This window comes from Cnephaeus nilssonii, assembly GCF_951640355.1.
Source record: "Cnephaeus nilssonii genome assembly, chromosome: 3".
NCBI lineage: Eukaryota > Metazoa > Chordata > Mammalia > Chiroptera > Vespertilionidae > Cnephaeus > Cnephaeus nilssonii.
The window spans coordinates 37,858,849-37,880,281 of record NC_137074.1 but is presented as its reverse complement, the minus strand read 5'-3'; the positions used below and the strand labels follow the sequence as shown (position 1 = coordinate 37,880,281).

The 21,433-nt window shown below is 41.4% G+C and overlaps 1 protein-coding gene and 1 pseudogene across 2 annotated transcripts in view; both read right to left on the bottom strand.

Moving 5' to 3' along the window:
* PIK3CA (phosphatidylinositol-4,5-bisphosphate 3-kinase catalytic subunit alpha) overlaps positions 1–11,676 on the bottom strand; it is a 79,721-nt gene extending 68,045 nt beyond the window's left edge. The window contains exon 1 of the mRNA XM_079762660.1: positions 11,291–11,676. The gene's annotated coding sequence lies outside the window, so the exon portion shown is untranslated. The remainder of the gene's footprint in view (positions 1–11,290) is intronic.
* Positions 11,677–15,197: 3,521 nt separating this feature from the next.
* LOC307094502 (cell division control protein 42 homolog) lies at positions 15,198–15,993 on the bottom strand (annotated as a pseudogene). The gene has a single exon. The product of its transcript is annotated as a cell division control protein 42 homolog (transcript).
* Positions 15,994–21,433: the final 5,440 nt, after the last annotated feature.

Sequence of the window (21,433 nt, the reverse complement as noted above, 5' to 3'; positions counted from 1 at the left end):
GCCCCAGCCAGCAGCCGGGGGAAGGAAGGCCCTGATCGGCCCTGATCACCGGCCAGGCCTAGGGACCCTACCAGTGCACGAATTTCGTGCACTGGGCCTTTAGTTATATATAATGCTGCAAATGGACATATGAGATTAAAATACGTTAATTTTAAAGGCACAAAAATTGCTGACTTGCTTTCTAAAAGGATTAAAACAATTTAGACTGCCAATAGGAATACCTGAGCAAGCACATTTCATGGCACCTTCACCAGCAGCACCACCATCAGAAAAAACTTATTGCTAACTGAAAAAGTAAAACTTTGTCATTGCATTTAAGTTTCACTTCTGTGATTATCTATCTATAAAGTTGGGGAGATTCCATTGGGCTGAGGGAGGGGTCCAAGCTGACAACAGGCTCCCCAGCTCAGGCTTCCAGCTCTGCTGTAAAAACCAACAGAGATTGTGGCTAAGACAGAGTCTGTTGGAGTCCCAGGCAGCTCCTCTTAAAAGGTTTGTGTACGGACTTACTCGAACTCACTCCCCCTGAGCTCCAGCTGGGACAGCAGCTTGAAAGGCACCAGGGAGACATATGATGAGGAAATGAACTGTCTGGCAGGAGGGCAAGAGCTGTGTGTGTGTGTGTGTGTGTGTGTGTGTGTGTGTGTGGTGGGGGAGGCGGTGGGGGGGGGGTATGCACACAACTTTCTGCCATACAAAAGTGCTATCAGAGGCCCCTTTCTGAGACCCCTTCCCCCATCTTCCTACAGAGCTGGCAGGTGGGAGACATAACTGAGTCTTCATTTACATGGCTCACACTGTTTGCCCACCGTGGTGATTCCCTGAGACCCCACCCAACTTGCTGACCCACCCAAGCTGATTCCAGTGGTTTTTCCATATGAATAGCCTGTCTCCATTCATGTTTCAGATTTTCCTAAAATCTCTCAAATAAACAGCATCTGGCCTCAGTGTGCCTTGTTCCTCTCACTAAGTGGCCCAAAGCCTGGCACTAGCAGCAGCCAGCCTTGGTTCCCACCTTGGCCTCCACCTGGCACTTCCAAGCACAGCACAAGCAGCAGCCATTTGTAGCCCATGCCAGGTGGCCCTGAGCAGAGCACAGGCAGTGGCTGATCTTCGCCTACACTTCCCAGGAGGCTCCAGAGCCAGTGCACCCAGTGGACAGCTTCAGACCATGTCCAAGCACCACCCAACTGCCTCCACAAGTGACACACTCAAGGGGCAGACTAGCAGGCACCAGAGCCCTGCTTAAGTAAGTCCTACTCTGTGGCGTGGGCCCTTGCACAGCTGATCCTCCTCCACAGTGGTCAGTGGTTGCAGTTGATCGGCCTGGGGGTAAATCCCTCCCATTGACGTGCCAACAGCAATCAAGGCTCAACTACAACAGAAGGGTGTAACAGCTCACATGTTGGGTAAGGAGGAGGCACACTTGGAGTGCCCAACTTGGAACCTATAGAACACCTACTACATTAGGCCACTGTACTAAGCCTGGGAGGCATAGTAGCCCTACCTAACACACAGAAACAAACACAGGGAGGCTGCCAAAATGAGGAGACAAAGAAACATGTCTCAAATCAAAGAAAGAACAAAACTCCAGAGAAAAAACTAAAAAAATGAAGACAAGCAATCTACTAGATGCAGAGTTCAAATCAATGGCAATAAGGATGCTCAAGGAACTTCAACAGCATAGAAAAGGACATGGAAACCATAAAAAAGAACCAGTCAGAGATGAAAGATACAGTAACTGAAATGAAGAATAATTTATAGGGAACCAACAGTAGAGTAGATGAAGCCAAGAACAATCAGTGATTTGAAATACTAGTATAAGGAAGCAAAAAACACCCAATCAGACCAGCAAAAAGAGAAAACAATTCAAAAAATGAAGATAGTGTAAGGAGCCTCTGGGACAACTTCAAGCATACCAACATTCATATTATGGGGGTGGTGGAAGAAGAAGAGAGTGAGCAAGAAATTGAAAACCTATTTGCAAAAAAATGACAGAAAACTTTCCTGATCTGGTGAAGGAAATAGACATACAAGTCTAGGAAACACAGAGAATCCCAAACAAGATGAACCCAAAGAGGCCCACCCCAAGATGCATTATAATTAAAATACAAAAAGGTTAAAGACAAAAAAAGAATCTTAAAAGCAGCAAGAGAAAAGCAATTAGTTACATACAAGGGAACTCCCAGCTGATTTCTCAACAGAAACTTTGCAGATCAGAAAGGAGTGGCAAGAAATACCCAAAGTGATGAAAAGCAAGGACCTACAACCAATATTACTCTTCTCAGCAAAGCTATCACTTAGAAACAACAACAATAAAACATATAAAGAGCCTCCCAGAAAAAAAAAAAGCTAAAGGAGTTCATCACCACCAAACCATATTACAAGAAATGTTAAAGGGTCTTCTTTAAAATGAAAAAGAAAATAGATCAAAAGTATAAACATTAAAATAGAAATACATATCTATCAACTATTGAATCTAAAAAACAAAATAAACAAGCAGAATAAAAACAGACTCATAGATACAGAGAACATTTTGATGGTTGCCAGATGAGAGGGTTGTTGGGGGATAGGTGAAAAAGGTGAAGGGATGGGGAAGTACAAATTGGTTATTACAGAAAATCACGGGGATGTAAAGTACAGCATAGGGAATAGAGTCAATAATATTCTAATAACTATGTATGGTGTTAGATGGGTACGAGATTTATTGAGGTTATCACTTAGTAAGTTAAATAATGTCTGATCACTAGGGTGAACACCTGAAACTAACATAATAATGTATGTCAATTGTAATTGAAAAATAAAAAATGATTTAAATAAAAAAAGGAAATGATTTTTACTACTAATATTTATAAGTATAAAAATGACAGTTTGAAAACATAAATTTTTCTTCCTCTGCTGTCATGTATGGTTTGATTTCAGATTGAGCTTTATAGCAATACCTAATTTCAATAGTTTTCCCTACAATATTTCCCATTAATGCTACTTTACATTTGATAATGCACTCCATAGTCTATATTCACAGAATAGTTACTTATTTAGTAAAAAGAACTCCAACGTTTTTGCACTTGCAAGACATTAACTTCTTAAGGAAAAACAAATATAATTCACTTGCTTTTAGGTAAAGGCAGTAAATTGCTTCAAGATGGAATATTACTTTCAGCTCTACCCCTGTAGTAAGTCCATCAGAAAATTACTTGGAAAAGTACAATCTCTAAAAGAAAAATAAGCTACAGAAATATGCTTAGCTTGTTGAAAGTAAGTATATACCCCAACAGTTTGCTGGTTAAAAATCATTCAAAAGTTGAAGGTGAGTAATTTGAACATTTATAGAAACAACAAATCAATAGCAAACACCATTAGTTTCCGATCAAGGACAATGATTTTTGTCAACCATGAACGTATTTGCACAACAGAGGATACATCTAGAAAAAAAGGCTTACTATGCCTCTGGAATTATGTTTCCAACATTACACTTTTTCTAATAACCATCTAGTGCAGGGGTCCTCGAACTTTATTTAAACAGGGGGCCAGTTCACTGTCCCTCAGACCGTTGGAGGGCTGGACTATAGTTAAAAAAAAAAAACTATGAACAAATTCCTAAGCACACTGCACATATCTTATTTTGAAGTAAAAAAACAAAACGGCAAAAACACCCGCATGTGGCCCGCGGGCCGTAGTTTGAGGATGCCTGATCTAGTGGGATGAGTTACCTAGGGAAAATATGGAACATATTTTCCTAGAAGTCTTTAACAAGGACAGTGGCCAGAGGCTATTAGGAGTGTTGTGACAGGTTTGCTGGCCTTTACAACCCTGACAACTGGTGTGCAATGGATGACCTACACTCCAGGCCTGTCAGTTATTAAATTGCTCTCAGTGCTAGTAAGTAAATGGTCATGCATGCAGTAAGTCTGAGTCTCCAGTCACTGGTGGTTTCAGAAAAAAAACAAAAACTTCCAGTCCATTTTTTTCTGATGGCAGCATGTCTTGACCACAGAATTTCACATAAGGACCTTTAAAACATGTGCAAATTTAGCCCAGCTGGTGTGGCTCAGCGGTGGCGCGTCGACCCATGAACCAGGAGGTCACGGTTCAATTCCCAGTCAGGGCACATGCCTGGGTTGTGTACCTGGGTTGTGGGCTGGATCCCCAGTGGAGGATGTGCAGGAGAAAGCCAATTGATGATTCTCTCATCACTAATGTTTCTTTCTTTCTCTCCCTCTTCCTTCCTCTCTCTCTAAAATCAATAAAAACATTTTTAAATGCATACAAATTTATAAACAGGCAGATAAAACTATTTTAGCTTCTGAAAATACCACAAACTGAGATAAACTATCCTCCCAGAAGTGGCTTGCTTTCATCTTCTATGAAATCAGAAATAGACTTTATGATTTTATTTTACTTTTTATTGATGAGAGGGAGAGAGAAAAGAGAAAGAGATTTGTTGTCCCATTTATTTATGCATTCATTGGTTGCTTCTTGTATGTGCCCTGACTGGGGATTGAACCTGCAACCTTGGCGTATCCAGATGATGCTCTAACCAACTGAGCTACCCAGCAAGGGCTAGAAATAGAGTTTATACTCATAGAGTTTGGGAGTTGTAAAGAACCTTGGAAATTTTGCAGGTGAAGAAACAAGTGCTGAAAGGTTAAGATCTAAGACCAAACAGCTAGTTAATAGTTCAATACAGAACCCAGATTTTCAGATTTCTGATCCAGTGTTCTTTTCACCCTAGCATAAGCCTCCCCTTAACCTATCAATCTTTGTAAAAAATGTCTCCAAATATCAATAAAAATATATAACTAGTTAACAACCTTCAGAAAAGTATTTCTTATATGCTTCAAATCTATACTTAATAAATGATGAACTAAGACTGGCACATAGCAATTTACCTGCTTTTCAGATAGTTTAAAGAATATAGCTTGCCCTAACTAGTTTGGCTTTGTAGATAGAGCGTTGGCCTGTGGACTGAAGGGTCCCAGGTTCGATTCCGGTCCAGGGCATGTACCTTGGTTGCGGGCACATCCCCAGTAAGAGGTGTGCAGGAGGCAGCTGACCCATGTTTCTCTCTCATCGATATTTCTAACTCTCTATCCCTCTCTCTTCCTCTCTGTAAAAAATCAATTATATATATATTTTTAAAGAATATAGCTAGTAAATAATAGAAAAGTATTCTGATTCTCAGTTATGATTGTACTCCAAAAACATCAATGCTTACTGATTACCTACATTTGGGCATCATGCTAGGTGCTGAGGAAATAAGAATGCATACAGTTCTGCTGGTGTGGCTCAGTTGGTTGAGTGTTGTCCCATGCACCAAAGGTTGCTAGTGTGATTCTTAGACAGGGCACATGCCTGGTTTTTGGGCTTGATCCCCAGCAGGGGCATGCAGAAGGCAGCAGATTTATGTTTCTCCCTCCCTCTGCCTTCTATTCCCTCTAAAATCAATAAAACCACATTTAAAAATATTGAATACAAACATGGACTCCTCCTATTAAAAAATTTATGCTTAAAATTATCTTCATAATATTGCCTTAGATTTTTATAGTATCTTATAGTATAAGATATATCTCCCCACTGAGTCTCATTAACTCCTGGTGAGTTAGGCAAAGAAGTGATCAGAGCAGAAGGATTCTGTCCTAATGCAGCTTTTTTCACATTGCAACACTGACTTCTTTGGTTTCCACTACACAAATATTTAAACTCATAAGTGTACCAGGTAAGCCTGGTTTGTAAGAATTCTTACTCTTTTTTAAATCCCATGTTTATTTCAAATGGCAATGCTGGCCCTGATACAAAGATTCCTTTGTTAACAATTGCAATTATATGCTAAAAGTTACTAGAACTTAACCTCTTATAAAAGAGTGTAATTTAGATATAAATTATCAAGCTAACTACTAAAATGATACAGAAGAAACGAATATTTAATTTTCAGGCCAAATACAAAAAATGTTATTCTTGTATTAGATATAAGTTTAAAATAATGATGATCATATATACATTATTTCTTAAATAATTTTATGCACTTTGGGATCATTTAAATTGTCTCATTAATTAATTATATGAGTTACTTGACAAGCAACATATTACAATTCCTATTGTATCAATGCCGAAAAAGAGGCAAGGATGTGATACAATCTTTCTCCTCTCCCCCATACACAAATACAAAGTAGCAGTTTGGTATTGGAATTTAGTTTCTCAGCCATCCAGATCAGAGTTCTATACAGCTTCAATTTAAAAAATATTAAACTTGAAGGAAAAGTTCTAAGCTACTACTTTTATTACAAACTTACAAACTTTTTATTGAAGCATTTTACCTTTAATTTCTTAATGGATTGATTTTAGAGAGAAAAGGGGAGAGAGAGAAACATCAATTTGTTATTCCACTTATTTACGCATTTATTGGTTGTTTCTTGTATGTGCCCTGGCCAGGATTGAACCTGCAACCTTTAGCGTATGGGGATGATTCTCTAACCAACTGAGCTACCTGGCCATGGAAGCATTTTAACCTTAAACTCTCCAAGCTGTATAGTTAGGGAGAGGAGAAAGAACACCTAAAACTTCCTCAATCAGGATCAGTTGATTCATATAATAAAGGATTAAGTGTGAATAAGATACATATCAGTATATCTCAGTTTGAGTCATCTTTAGAATGATGGAACTCTCAAGCCTTCAAGTTGAATCCTTAGACTTCAGTTTTGCCTCACATTTCTTATTTATACCCTAATACTTCAGTTTCTCTTACCCACAGTTTTTAATTTTTATTATAGTATTTTCCCCAAAAGGATTGTTAAAAAGATGTCCTATAAACATAAACATAAGAACTGAGGCAAGTCAATTTAATTTATACAAAAATTATCAAGATATCAAGAAACTTCAGCAGAGGTATTATTACATTGTGTGCAAGGTTACTTCTAGGCATAATTATTTTCCAAGCAGGTTGACTAACACCTTGGTGTCTGACAATGGAATGGGATTCTAGTAAAATGAAACTAAAAGCCAGAGAGGTTTTTGGTCTCTCCTTAGTCACAACTGTAACACTAGCAGCCAGCAAAGTGGAAAATAGGATTTATTACACAAACCGAGTATGTTATCTCAGCTAAGTTCATTCATTAGCTCTAATACCTCTGAAGGGGAACGGAAATGAACCTTTATTAAACACGTGATCCAGGATAAAAACTCTCTTGGATCTATATATCTCATTTAATTAAAAAAACAACAGCTCTATCGAGTAGCAATTACTCCCATTAAGCAGACAGGACATCTGTCCAAAGTAATCGTGACACTAACTGTAAGAGTCAGACTTTCAATCAAGGAGCTTCAGATTCCAAAGCCAATATTTTTAGTACTCATAGGATTTTAAGGCTAAAACACTAGTACCACATAAAGCATCAGTACAATTCCTTTGTGTGACATATGAGAAAACTGAGGTCCAAAGAGAATGAGACTTGCCTAAGTACACAACACTTATGGTGAAACTGGGATTTGAATTCAAGTCTCCTGATTTCCAGTGCAGTTAGTGGATAATAATGCTCTTTATTTCTGCGCGCGTGCATGTGAGTGTGTGTGTGCGTGCATGTGTGTTTGTCATTCTTCCCCCCACCCCCCAAAAATATATATACATATGTATATTTTTTTATTGATTTCGGAGAGGACGGGAGAGGGAGAGAAAGATAAAAACATCAATGATGAGAGAAAATCATTGATCCACTGCCTCCTGCACGGGACCGCTTACGGGGGATGGAGCCCGAAACGGGGCATGTGACCTTGACCAGAATTGAACCCGGGACCTGTCAGTCCACAGGCTGACGCTCTATCATCCACTGTCAAACCAGCTAGGGTGAGTGTCATTCTTGATATAATTTGCATGGAATTTATAACATCGCATCTCCAAATGAAATTCATATGTGTGACAAGTTCAGGGATGTACATTTTTAGTGACCAAAATTATTAAATGTATTTGGCAAGAATAAAAACTTAGTGTTTATAAATTATTACATATTGTAAAGTCAGCTGTCAATATGCTTGTTTATTCAGTTAAGAAAGTGCCTATTTTATACTGGCTACTGTGCATGGCAGTAAGAATACAACTGTATGTGAGATAAAAGGGGTCCCTATCCTCATGGAATTTACATCCTGGTGGAGGGTACAGACTAATAGGCTATTATAATGCAGTGAGTCAATGCTATGATGGTGAGAGTACAAGATGCTACGGGAACAGGAAGCAGGGACACCTAACCCAGACTAGACTTGTCCAAGGAGGTGATAATGAAAGATGAGTAGGAGTCAGCTAGTTAAGGATGAGGTATGGAGTGTACATATACTTTAGGAGGAGCTGTATAAGGGAGGAGAAATGTACCTAGAGAAAGAACCAAATCATACAGGTCCTTGAGAGCAAGGACTTTCCAATCTTGTCTACTAGAATTATCTGGGGAACTTTAAAAGCAAACAAACAAAACAGATGTCTGGGCTCCATCTTAAACCAATTAAATCAGAATTTCTGGGAATGAGACTGACACTGGTATTTTTCAAAAGGTAACCAGATGATTCTAATAACCAGCTAGGATTAAAAACCACTGTTTAAGCTATACAGGGAATCAGAAATATATTGCAAAGAAAAGATTATATTAACTAACTAAACTTCTGTGGGTCCCTAGTTTCTTTATCTATTAAAAAGCAGGTTAGAAATGGTATGATATAGCAAAAGGAATCAGAAAACACTGGTTTTTATCAACAAGTCTGTCATTTGACACCTGTCTGGCCTTAGATTAAAATATCATTTCCCAGAGATAGTAATACTGCCTTACTTATGGGATTGTTGTATAGCTCAGGATAAATAATACTTAACAGCTTCATAACTGTGCTAATAAAATATAAACCATGATATTACCAGATTTAGGCTGCTAAAGTTGCACAATTTTTAAGATCATAAATATTTTCACCAGAGATGAAATCATTTATGATGCTTCATTTAAAGAAGCAACCCTACATTGGCATTCAAGATACTAAATAATAAAATAAAGAACTGATTCTTTAAGGCTACTCTAGTTGTTAAAGGGATCAAATGGGGATTAAGTTAGCTCTTCAAATAAACAGATCAACAAAGTTAATGTCTTTTTTAAATGGTACTAGTGAATGTTTAAAAATCTTTATTCAATAAAGGGTACTAACAAGGAAAGTCACACACAAAGTAAACTGTTTTATGAAAAAAGTTATTATGATCTACATTATTATATAGGTATTTTATTTATAAGTGTAGGGTTTTTTTTAAGGGAATATTTATTTGGGATGGAGAGGATCTTATCCTGACAGGAAGGAAGCGCTGCCTCCAGAAGGACTGTGCACCACACAGAACCAGGCAAAGCCACTGCTCTTTTACAGTCTCCTTTTTATATACACCTAGCCCCACGAGAATATACACTTTCATGTAACTTTTCAGTTTAAGTACAGTATTTATATTTAGCGATATCTCTTTAATGCTATATCTAATTTACTTATAATTTTAAAAAACTGATATAAAAACTGTTCTGCATGTATATGTGGTTCATTTTTAATTCTTCAACTAAAACTGATAGCAATGCCTTTGAAACTGTATACTCAGTCAATGATATACTTCTGAAAAAACTTATTGATGAAATTTTATTTAATTTTATCTCAAAACGCAAACTGAGAAAACTAAAAAGCAAGCAAGCAAACAAAAAACCCAACACACATACACACACATCACTGGATCATCTTCAGATAAAAATGACACTGCAGAACAGTTAATCTGATATTTAAAATTTTCCAGAACATGTGAGGTTTAGATAGAGAGCTAGGCTGTCAACCAGAATTCAATAGTTCAGTTAAAAAAAAAAAATCTTAACACTTGAACACACAGACATATTAACAAATTCTTATGCTGTAGTTGCTTGTGTTCTAATTCATCCAAATTAAGTTGGCAGCATGGTATCCTAAGTATTTCCAGGTCTTTTCTTAACAGGCAATCCAGCACATAAATTTTGTACCGTGCAATGATGTAAGCAGATAACCAGAGAATCTACTTTCTAAGCAGGGAAACATGCGACCAAATACTGCCCGCAGTGGTTCCAATGCAGCCCGTAGAAAACACCCGACTTGAGTTACCAGGAGTTTACCTACCCAAGTTTTCTAGGGGTTCTCCCAGGCTTCTCAAACTACGATTCAAAACATTACACCAGCCCATGTTCTGCATGTGCACAAAGGCGCAGCGCTAAAATGAGGAAGCTTCACCACCCTCCACCCACCCCCCCAAAAAACACACACACACACACACACACATACACACACACACACACACAAAAAAAAAAACAACCACCGAAATCACAGCTCTATTTCATTGAAGAATGTGCGGGCTGTTTTCTAAAAGCTTCCCCTCATTGCGCTCCCTTTCCCTGCAGGGAGCTATGTAAACAGCTCTCCAATTATTGACATCTAAGAAAAGTAGCTTTCGATTCCCAAGTCTAGGAACCAGCCACCATCACCCCTGTTCCCTTAGCATCCTAAAATAAACCACCGGGGCCGCGGTCACCGGCGCTCCCCGGTCTTCCCGAACCACTTAGGAGTTATGAAACCAGCATCACAGAAGAGACTTAGTAAAGACACCAACCACGAGACAATGTCTCACTCAGGTCTATGAATGAAAAGATCCACACGTTTGATTGTCACGGTCAAAAGGAAAAACAAAAACAAAAACAAAAACAAAAAAACCTCGGGAAGAAGGGTGGGAGGGGAACGGCGGGGTGGGGGTGCGGTTTTCCTCCGTGCCCCAGCCGGGCGATTTAAACCCGGACGAGGCAAACGCAGGGTCGCGGGCTGGCGGGGCCGTGGTCCGTAGGTTTGACAGCCCCTTCGGACCAGCTCGCGGCTCCGCGCCGGGGTCCCTCCCGCCCAGGTACTCGCCGCAGCCCCGCCACCCGCGGGCCGGGTGGGCGTGCAAGGGGGCGAGGGGGACCGAGCTCCCGTGGCCGGGGCGGCGGCCCTGGGCGCACTTCCTCAGTTCCTAAGCCGCCCCATCACCAAAAATGGGAGAGGAAGGAAACCAGGAGCGAGGCAGCGGCGGCGGGGAGAAACGAGGGAGCCCTGGTGTCTGCATCTGGGTGAGGCCAGTGGCAGGCCAGGCAGGGGGAGCGGCGATCGCAGGCGAACTCGCTGCGGCCGACAAACAGGGGTAGCCCCCGCCCAGCACGGCGGGCGCGCCCGAGAGTCCCCGGCTCCCACCCGGTCCCCATCCCCACGGCGCCCGCGCTCGGCGGGTCCGCGCTCTACTCACGCTCGGAGCTGCTCCAGCCTCCGCGGCTCCAGCCGCATCGGGTCCCAGCCCCGCGGGCGGCGGCGGCGGCGGCGGCGGCAGCGGCGCCGAGGGAGAGGAGAGCCGGCGGCGCGGCCCCCGCCTCCGGGCCCCTCTCCCCCGCCGCTCCGGAGCTGCCCGGCCGGGCCCGAGCCCTGCCTCGCCGGCGGCCCCAGCCCCAGCGGCCGCGGCGGCGGCAGCAGCCCGAGACCTCAGCGGCCGCGGCGGCGGCGGCACCGGAACTGCCGCTTTCTCCTTCTCGTTCCCTCTCCCGGCGAGCCCCCGCCGCACGCCCCCGCCCCCGTCTCCTTTCTCTGTCACCCCTGTTTTTTTTCCCCTTTTGTTTCCAGAATAAACTTTATTGGTCTCCTTTTCCGCTCACATCGTGTAAACAAACAACGAGCTCATCCCCACCCCCTTGCCTCCCCCCCTCCTCGGGCCGTGGAGGGTTGGAGCCGAGGAGGGGCGGGGCCTCCGTGCCCCGGAAGCAGATGCGCTGGAGGGAGGAAGTGAAAGTGCTGAGGCCGGGAGAGGGAAGCGGGCACTTCGGGTGACGGTGCGCGGGTGCGGCTGCGCCGCGCTTTTCCGCCCCGGAATTGGGGCGGTGTTGGGGCTGTTTTGCTGGCGCGCGCTTGTTCGGCGCTACGCCTTTTGCGGGGGGGAGGTGGTGTGTCACCCGCGGACAGCCCGCGTGTCTTAGATCGCTTTTCCTCGGGCATCAGGCGGGCTGGGGTAGAGAGGAAGAAAGGCGGGTACCGGGAGCCAGTGAGTTCATTCACTTTAAGCCCGTAGAGGAAATGGGGTTTCCTCTCCTTCGGGGGCGAGAGAAGGGGGCGCGGTGGCTAACCGCCGCTTGTTGGTGGCTAACCAGAAGCGGCTCTCGATCTTAGAAAGAAAGCCTTTCGTCAACCGTTGCTGCAGGTCCTGCCTTCTGCCATCGAAAGGTTAAGTTGTAGCCCGTCCCGAAAGGAATGCACGGCCACAGCCCTCTGCAAGACTTTGACTCAGGGGAGACCTTTATTTGCAATACCCACCCCACCCCCCTTTTATTTTCATATTTGAATCAGCTTGTAGGATGTAATTGTGACTGTTCAGAAGGAGTGCGGTTTTTTCGCGTAGTGCCCACGGAGACATCAGGAAAGCCACCTTGGCTGTAGATCAGAGATTCCAGGTGGTGCTTTGGTGCTGCGTACCACACAAGCCTCTTTCTGCTCGAGAGCCCTGTAATGGGATCTGTTGCCTTTTGAGATCACTGCTGCTTAGGGCCCATTTTTTTGCTCCGAGTTTCTCCCCCTACTGGTCTTTCATTGTATTGAAAAGACACAGGAGCCGTGCTCCAAGACCTCAAACGTTGGCTCTCCCTTGAATTTTTAAAACGGGCACTTGGAAGGGATCCACCCCAGAAATGTTACAGTCCAACTTGTCAAGCAGAGCTAAACCCTGACACCACACATTCAAACCCAGTTGTAAATGAGATCCATTCCTCTATGTGGTCCCGGTTTCATTCGATTGTGTTTCTGTATTTCTTGTGTTTTCTTAAGCTCTGGTTTTCATCTCACATTCCAGGGGTCTGTATTTCTAAATATTTTTCTCGAACCAATGTTTTCCTCAGTTGCAGAACACTATGTTACTCCAGAGCATATATCAATATATATATATAACATGGAATTACTCGTCAAAGTAAACCTTAAGGCAGCATTCCCAAATTGCGTTTCCAAGCAGAGTTTCATGAGAGATTACTAGGTACTCCTTGGTGGGGAAAAATTCTTCTAGGTATATTATTCCTTCTAAAATATAATTTTTGAAGGGCTTTTTTTTTGTTTTTTGTTCATTTAATACATCTGAAAAGAATGCATATACATAGAATTGAGACATGAGAAAGCATTGGTTCAACACTAATGAAACTACAAGAATTCAGATTTGGGGAAGGTGGAGAATATTACCTAAACATTTTTAAAAATGTTGGAAACTGCAACCAAAATAAGCTGGTAGAATCCCTATTAACATTTATGAAGAGTCTTCATAAGACTCCCTCCATGATTTTTATTAAATTAGAGAACCTCAACTGGCTGCTCTAGGGTTCCTCATGCAAAACAGAAATAAGGGGATTCCCCTGACTGGTCCCCAGGTTAAATGTTCTCCCCACCCCCACCCCACCCCTAGCTTCTTAAGGAAGCAGGTCTCCATCCTCATAACTTGAAGAGGATGGGAATCATTCCACAGACATCTGTCTTCTAGCCCCCCTCATATATACCAGGTCTTCAGCTGTGTTCTAGGAACACCATATCACACACTATTAAGCTGCACATGTATGCTAAGCATATAAGACTGACTAACAAGGAAAAAAATGTTTTTTTTAATTATGTACTTAATCCATTTGATATATTTCAAAAGGTGCAATACTTTTCTTCATTTATCAGTGAAAGAAGTTAGACATTAACTTCAAAAAAAAATCAGCAAAGGGCTAACAAATTTCCTTGAAAGTCATGTATATAGTGCATCCTAGAAAAGGGGAGGGGCAAGACAGGTTCCACCCACTTTCATGAGTTTCATCAAATACTGAACCTACTCAAGGGTGGAGAGAACAGGCAACTTTCAAAAAGGAGTATATTATTAAATGAGGCATTTACTATACTCCTTCCTAAGAGCACCGTCGGGGAACATGTTTTCTAAACTAGATCTAGGAAATGGAATGTGGAATCACTACATCCTCCTCACCTAAAGGGCTGTCCAATGGTTAATGACTTTTTTATTTTATTTTATTTTATTTTATTTTTATTTTTTAAATTTCTTTATTGATTAAGGTGTCACATATTTGTCCTCATCCCCCCATTCCCATCCCACACCCCTCCCCATGGATGCCCCAACCCCCTGTTGAACTTAACCATTGGTTAGGCTCATATGCATGCACACAAGACCTTTGGTTGATCTCTCCCCCCTCCCTCCACCCTCCCCTATCCTCCCTCTGAGGCCCGATAGTCCGATCGATGCCTCCTTGTTTCTGGTTCTGTTGTTGTTCATCAGTCTATGTTGTTCATCATTTCCCCTAGATGAGCGAAATCATGTGTCACTAGAGATATACTTATAAGAACTGAATGTGAGACGAGCAATAATAGTTATGCTGACAGGCAAATGAATCAGTCTGTAGTGAGTTTCTTTCTGGACCAACAGTTCTTTTGAGACCCAATATCAATGTCCACCAGTTCCTTATGAGTACATGTCGGCACTGACCTCTCAGCTCTGGATGGTGGACAAATGGTGGTAATGCAGGTCCGACTCCCTCTGGTTTGGTCTCGGCCAGACCCAAGGGCATGGCTTCACCAGGACCTAGGGGCATGTGGCCTCACCCGGACCCAGGGGGTGCGCGGCCTCACCCGGACCCAGGGGCGCGTGGCCTCACCCAGACCCAGGGGCGCGTGGCCTCACCCGGGCCCGGGACCCAGCCTCACCCGGATCCAGGGGCACACGGCCTCACCCGGACCCGGGATCTAGCATCACCCGGACCCAGGGGCGAGTGGCCTCACCCGGACCCAGGGGGGCGTGGCCTCTCCCAGACCCAGGGGCTCGTGGCCTCACCCGGACCCGGGGGTTAATGACTTTTTTAAATGGCTAAATAAAAACAAACTCCACACACACACACCCCTCCCCTCCCACCACACACACACACACACACACACACACACACACACACAAAACAAACTACATGTCTCAGATCACTCTCCAGAGTGGAACCTGGGAACAGCTTCAACAACCCGAATTAGTCTGTTACAGAGTCATCACAAGCATGCCTTGCCTTTAAACAAAACAAAAACCAAAAATACTAGTACTGATCACTTTTCTGACAATACACAATTACTCAAAATTACCTAGTATTGAGAGGAAGAAAGGGACCATATCTATGGGCCTTGTTTCACACGAGTGCATATGGGTAGGTGCAGGGCATGTGTCATTATTGCAAAAATGAATTTTAATTTTTAATCTTTAGTTTGATTTAAACATTGCTTTTAGTATGATGCTGAGACCAGCTGTGCAGAAAGGGCTCCGGAGAGATGCTCATAGCAGCACACACGTGCGGCTCTTCTTCGGTTCTGGAGGCTCCAGGGCAGCCAATATCGCTTCGTCAGATACATTCTTTAGGCCTTTCTGTGTGAGTGCAGAACACTCCACATGCTTGACAGCCTTCAGGTCACGGGCCAGCTTTCCAGCAGTCTCTGGAGTGATAGGATTCTGTTTGTTCTTGGCAAGTTTCTCAATCGGAGAGGGGTCATCTCTGAGGTCGATTTGGGTCCCAACAAGCAAGAAAAGGAGTCTTTGGACAGTGGTGAGTTATCTCAGGCACCCACTTTTCTTTCACATTTTCAAATGAGGATGGAGAGACCACTGAAAAACAGACTAGAAATACATCTGTTGGTGGATAACTCAGCAGTCGTAATCTGTCATAATCCTTTTGCCCTGCAGTATCAAAAAGTCCAAGAGTATATGGCTCTCCACCAATCATAACTGGACTGCATAGTTGTCAAAAACAGTAGGTACATACTCAGATGGAAATTTGTTTGTTGTGTAGGATATCAGAAGACATGTTTTACCAACAGCACCATCGCCCACAAGGACGCACTTAATTGTCTGCATTGCTGAAACAGTTTTATATCCACTTTAAATATTTCAAATCCAATGATGACCTCAGCCTCTCCCTAAAATATAATTTGTAATAAGAAGATGCTAATTATATTATGATTTTTATGTGATAACCTGCCTTTTTTGTTTAATATTGTTTTTATTAAATTTATTGGGGTGACATTGGTTAACATGAACATACAGGCTTCAGGTGTGGGTTTCTATGTTACAAGATCTGTATATTCCACCGTGTGCCCACCACCCAGAGTCAAATCTCCTGTCACCATATGTTAGGACACGATAGTCTGCCTTTAAGAAATCACTTGTCAGCCCTGCCGGTGTGGCTCAGTGGTTGAACATTGGACCTTTGAACTAGGAGGTCCAGTTCACTTCCCATTGGGCATATGCCTGGGTTGGGTCCTGTCTCCATCCCCAGTAGGAGGCACATAGGAGGCAGCCAGTCAATGATTCTCCTTCATCATTGATGTTTCTATCTCTCCTCCCTTCCTCTCTGAAATCAATAAAAATATATATTAAAAAAGAAATCATTTGTCAGCAGAAAATGCCATACTTGTTACTTGAATATATGATTAGTCACTGGTGCAGGAGTAGCATTTACTGCCCAATTCACAGTTGATGCATTTGGTTTATTTGATGACCATTGCTTTATTACGTGCTTTATCTTGCTTTCAAAGGTGTTTGCCCTATTATGATAAAACTCATTGCTCAAGGTCTTAAGACTACAAGAAGAATGTTTAACAGGAAAAGTTGAAATAGCAATTCTCAGATCTTACATCAAGCAAAAAAAATGAAATTCTTCAGAATTAAAGAATTGCCGCCTAAGTTTTCTAAACGTCCAAGATGAAACTGTTGTTCCATTCTAACACATTTCAGATATGTTAACAGTTTCTTGCCTTTTGGATTTATTTCCATTGAAAATGATGACTGATACTCAAATGTGTATTGGGCACCAAAACATTCTCTAATAGCACTTAAGTCACTACTAATCTCTGAAGTAATTTGGAAACAAAGTCAGCTTGGTTATGTAGCAATATACTCTGGCTGAATGAAATTGCCAAGTTAAACAGTGAAACTATACCAAAAGGTAACAGAGTGAGCTACTATATAGCACATTTTAATTCAGTTATGGTCAGAAAACATACTTTTAAAGTTTCAGTTCTTTTCAATTTGTTAAGGTTTGTTTTGCCCCAGAATGTCCTATGTGCACTTATTTAAAAAAACACACACACACATTTAATGTGCATTGTTGGTCAATTGTGTCAAGTTGGTTAATAACATGGTTAGGTGTTGTATATTCTTACTGGTTTTCTCGACTAATTCTCCAGTTTCTGGGAGAGGAGCATTGAAGGCTCCAATTATAACTGTGGATTTGCCTCGTCTTTCACATCTGTGTATTTTCACTTTATATGTTTTGAAGCTCTGTTGCTAACACATTTAGAATGATGTTTTTGATGAATTGATCTTTTATTGTTATGTACTATCTCTCCTTGTCCCTTGTGGTGTCTTTGTTCTGAAATTTATTTTGTCTCACATTAATATAGACATGCCAGCTTTCTCTTGATTAGTTTTTCAGTGATATATCTTTTCCTACCTTTTTATTCATCTTTTTATGTTGTATTTAAAATGGTTTACTTCTGGGCAACACATAGTTAGGGCTTTAAAAAAAATATCCAACCTGATCATCTCTTTTAATTGCAGTGTTTAGATGATTTACATTTAATGTAATTATTGATATGGTTGGATTTGGGCCTATTATTTTATTATTTGTTTTCTGGTTTCCCTTACTTTTTTTCTATTCTTACTTTCCTGCCTTTTTTTTTTTTGAATTGTTTAAATATTTCTTAATATTACATTTTAATGTGTATATTTTCCTTTGGATATAGCTAGCTATCTTTTTTATTATATTTGCTCTATGGCTTACAATATACATACTTAAACTTTTACAGTGTATTGAGTGTTAATATTACATCACTTCAAGTAAATGTAGAGAGACACCTTATTACCATATAGGTTCCTCAATTTCCCTTTCCCCCCTGCTCCACTAACTAACCGTTATGTTGTAGTTGGTATATGTATTATATTTATTTATTTTAAAAACTTTTACAAGAGTTTATTTGAGCCAAACTGATGACATGCCAGGGAGTAAGATCTCAAATGCTCCAGAGAATAATAGTTTTGCATCTTCTTTTATGCTTTTGGAAATAAGGAGGAAATGTACCTGGAGCTTGGGATTGGATTACAGAATAATTAACAAGATTATGTGCTTTCTTGAGAGTTAATACCCCCTTTGAGAGGTATTACTTCTGGTATTTCAAAGGTGTGTTAACCTAGATGCACAAGAACAAGAGACAGAACTGGCTTAAAACCTTTCACTAAAGAAGTTATGGGCCTGAGTTATGACTACCTACTATGACTTTCCCTGTTAGGAATTTATGGTCAGATCACGCTGTGAGGTTGCTTTCTATAGAACCCATTCTTTTTATCCACGTTTACCCATTTTGATCATAAATCAATCTGAAGGATGCTTTGGTGAACCAACATTTTGGTCTGATAGTGTGTTCTCAAAGAGCTAGGAAGGCTCATTCCTAGGACGGTTCAGTATCGATATCCTGTTGACTATTGGGGATGGGGAAATACTATAACCATGGAATCTGAGTTAAGGCTGCCTTTTTCCCAAAAGGGAAAGGCAGGCAAATGAAAGGCAGTCAGGTCTTATGGCCTTCATTGCGAAAAACATTGAATCATTTCTATCCTGTGAACTATCATGATCCAAGTTTAGCCTTCTGTCTCATTTTTCTCTATTTGGCATCTAGTATAACATTTACATAAGCCATGAAAAGAATATTAATAGTTATACATGTTCAGTAATCATAGAAAAATCCAAAGAGTAAGTATAGTTATTATCACAACTAATATCTTTAAAGACAAACAAAATGGATTCTGAGTGCAGTATCAATCCATCGGTACCCAGGCCTTGTTGATGTCTTAGGATAGCTATCTACCTCTGGTATCTGAGGCTTCTTGTCCTCAAGGAGTCTTTGATGTTCATAGACAGTGGTAGATGTCCATTTGAGGTTATGAGCCTGACAAGGTCCCTCCTAATGAGGTTGGAGAGTGTCTTTATTTGATATCCTTTCCAATAAATAAAATCTCCAGGTGGCAGTAAAATGATCTTTTTTCCCTCTTTCCTTTCCCTCCCAGGATCTCCTATGCCTGTTCTCTCTCTCTCTCTCCTGTGTGTGTGTGTGTGTGTGTGTGTGTGTGTGTGTGTGTGTGTGTGTGTGTGTGTGTTTTGTGCTGGAGGTTTAAGGTTTGAGCCCTCCGTACTAATTACTTGAGACAACCTCACAGAGGTAGGCAGGGAAGAGATGGTGTCACTGACCCCTTTGGGGGCAGCATAAATGATCTTTAAAGTCTTTGTCCTGGGAGCTCTCTGAAAGGAAGTGGTTACCAACTTGGCATTTTCTTGAAGTGACTCTATCAAACCTTAGTAATAGTGTAAAATGCCTCTTTTCAATAATGTCAGCTAATAAGCTCCTTCATATAAGTCCAGTTTAAATGCACTGCGATGATGCCAGGGAGCCAAGAAGAACCAAGAGGCCATCTTGGGTTTTCCACAACCCAGACTTACTCGTTTAATTTAATTTTTTATCACTTATTTATTTTATCCTCACCTGAGGATAAGTTCATTGATTTTTAGGGAGAGAGAGACATCAATGTGAGAGAGAAATATCAATTGGTGTCTCCTGGTCTCACCCAAACTGGGCATGGGAGCCAAAACCCAAGTATGTGCTCTGACTGGGGATTGAACCTGCAACCTTTCGGTGCATGGAACGACGCTCCAACCAACTGAGCCACCTGGCCAGGGCTTATCACTTACTTTACAATGTGTCCTATGCAATTTCAAATCTTTTGAGGTGTTCCAGGGTCTCTACATATAGAGATGTTTTTAACCCTTAAAACACCCTTCTGAAGTGCCTCAAAGTTGATCCTACGCATATTGAGATGTTTAACCCTTAAATCTCAATTTCTAATGAAAACTGAGAAGTAACCAATTTGCATTCTTTAGTTTAGAAATTTTATGAAGACATTTTAGTTATTTTTAAAATATATTTGTATTGATTTTTAGAAAGAGAGGAAGGGAGAAGGATAGAAAGATAGATACATTGATGAGAAACATTGATAGACTGCCTCCTGCACGCCCCTTACTGGGGATCGAGCCAGCAACCCAGGCATGTGTCCCATCCAAGAATCGAACCAGTGACCTCTTGGTCAACACTCAACCACTGAGCCACAACAGCTGAGCTATGAAGACATTTTACAACCTCTAGAAACATATTTCATAGACATAAAAGTCAATTATTAACATGGACTTATTTTTATAAAACCCAGGCAAAATAAAGATATGTCTTTTACTTAAACCAGCAAACTTAAACTAGGTTTTATTTACTAAGGATTAACTTTAGATCATGTGAACTTGAAAAGCATGAGTTTTTAATCCTTACAAGCACTTGCCTTTAAATTGATTTTAATAATAGCATCCAGTGGCATAAAATTATCTAACATTTACATCATACATACATACATAGACACACACAAACAGAACAGTTGGATCCAAATTTTGTTTTGGAGGCATTTGCAATCTGTATATATCCTTGATAAGTCAAGTAAAAATAAGGACAGCCATTATTAATAACCTAAAGAATTGGGATGCCACCTAAAGGTTATCATAGGTTGATCCATTTATCTAAATCCTCTTTTTAAAGCTTTGAGAGACCAATGTATGCTTTCCATTCTTTCTGCCTAATTTGTAGACAGCTTTTGTAACTATGCATGCAAAAGATTAATTACTTTTTTAAATGTTGTTATTGATTTTTAGAGAGAGAGGAAGGAAGAGGGACATGGGAGAGAGAGTTAAAAATATAAATGAGACAGAAACATTGACAGGCTACCTCCTGCATACCCCCTACTGGGGATCGAGCCCCCAATCTGGTCCAGTGCCCTGACCAGGAATTGAACCAGCAACCTCTTGGTACATGGGTCGACGCTCAACCTCAGAGCCATACCGGCTGGACCATAAGATTAATTTAGAAGTATCAAAGGATCCTCATCTGGCCATCTTAGTACTAATGGAAGGCTGACTGTCATGAGGCTTATTGGCCTCAGAGGCACAATTTATATTATTCATGAGATCTGTAGAGACTGAAAAAACCTCTAGGGAGAACCAGCCCTTATGTCCCTATCTCCAGATGAGCCAATTCGGTGAGTATCCGTCTAGGGCTGCTTTACACCCTAAAGCAGTGGTCGGCAAACTGCGGCTCGCAAGCCGCGTTTGCCGCTCTGTTGACTAATGAGTTTGCCGACCACTGCCCTAAAGGATGTGTTTCTGAGGCAGCTCCATAAGGACTTTTCGTTACCTAAGAATTCTTGAACAAAAGACAGTGAGGGCTTACTGGACGCCACCGAACCGGGACGCTTTCCAGGGAATGG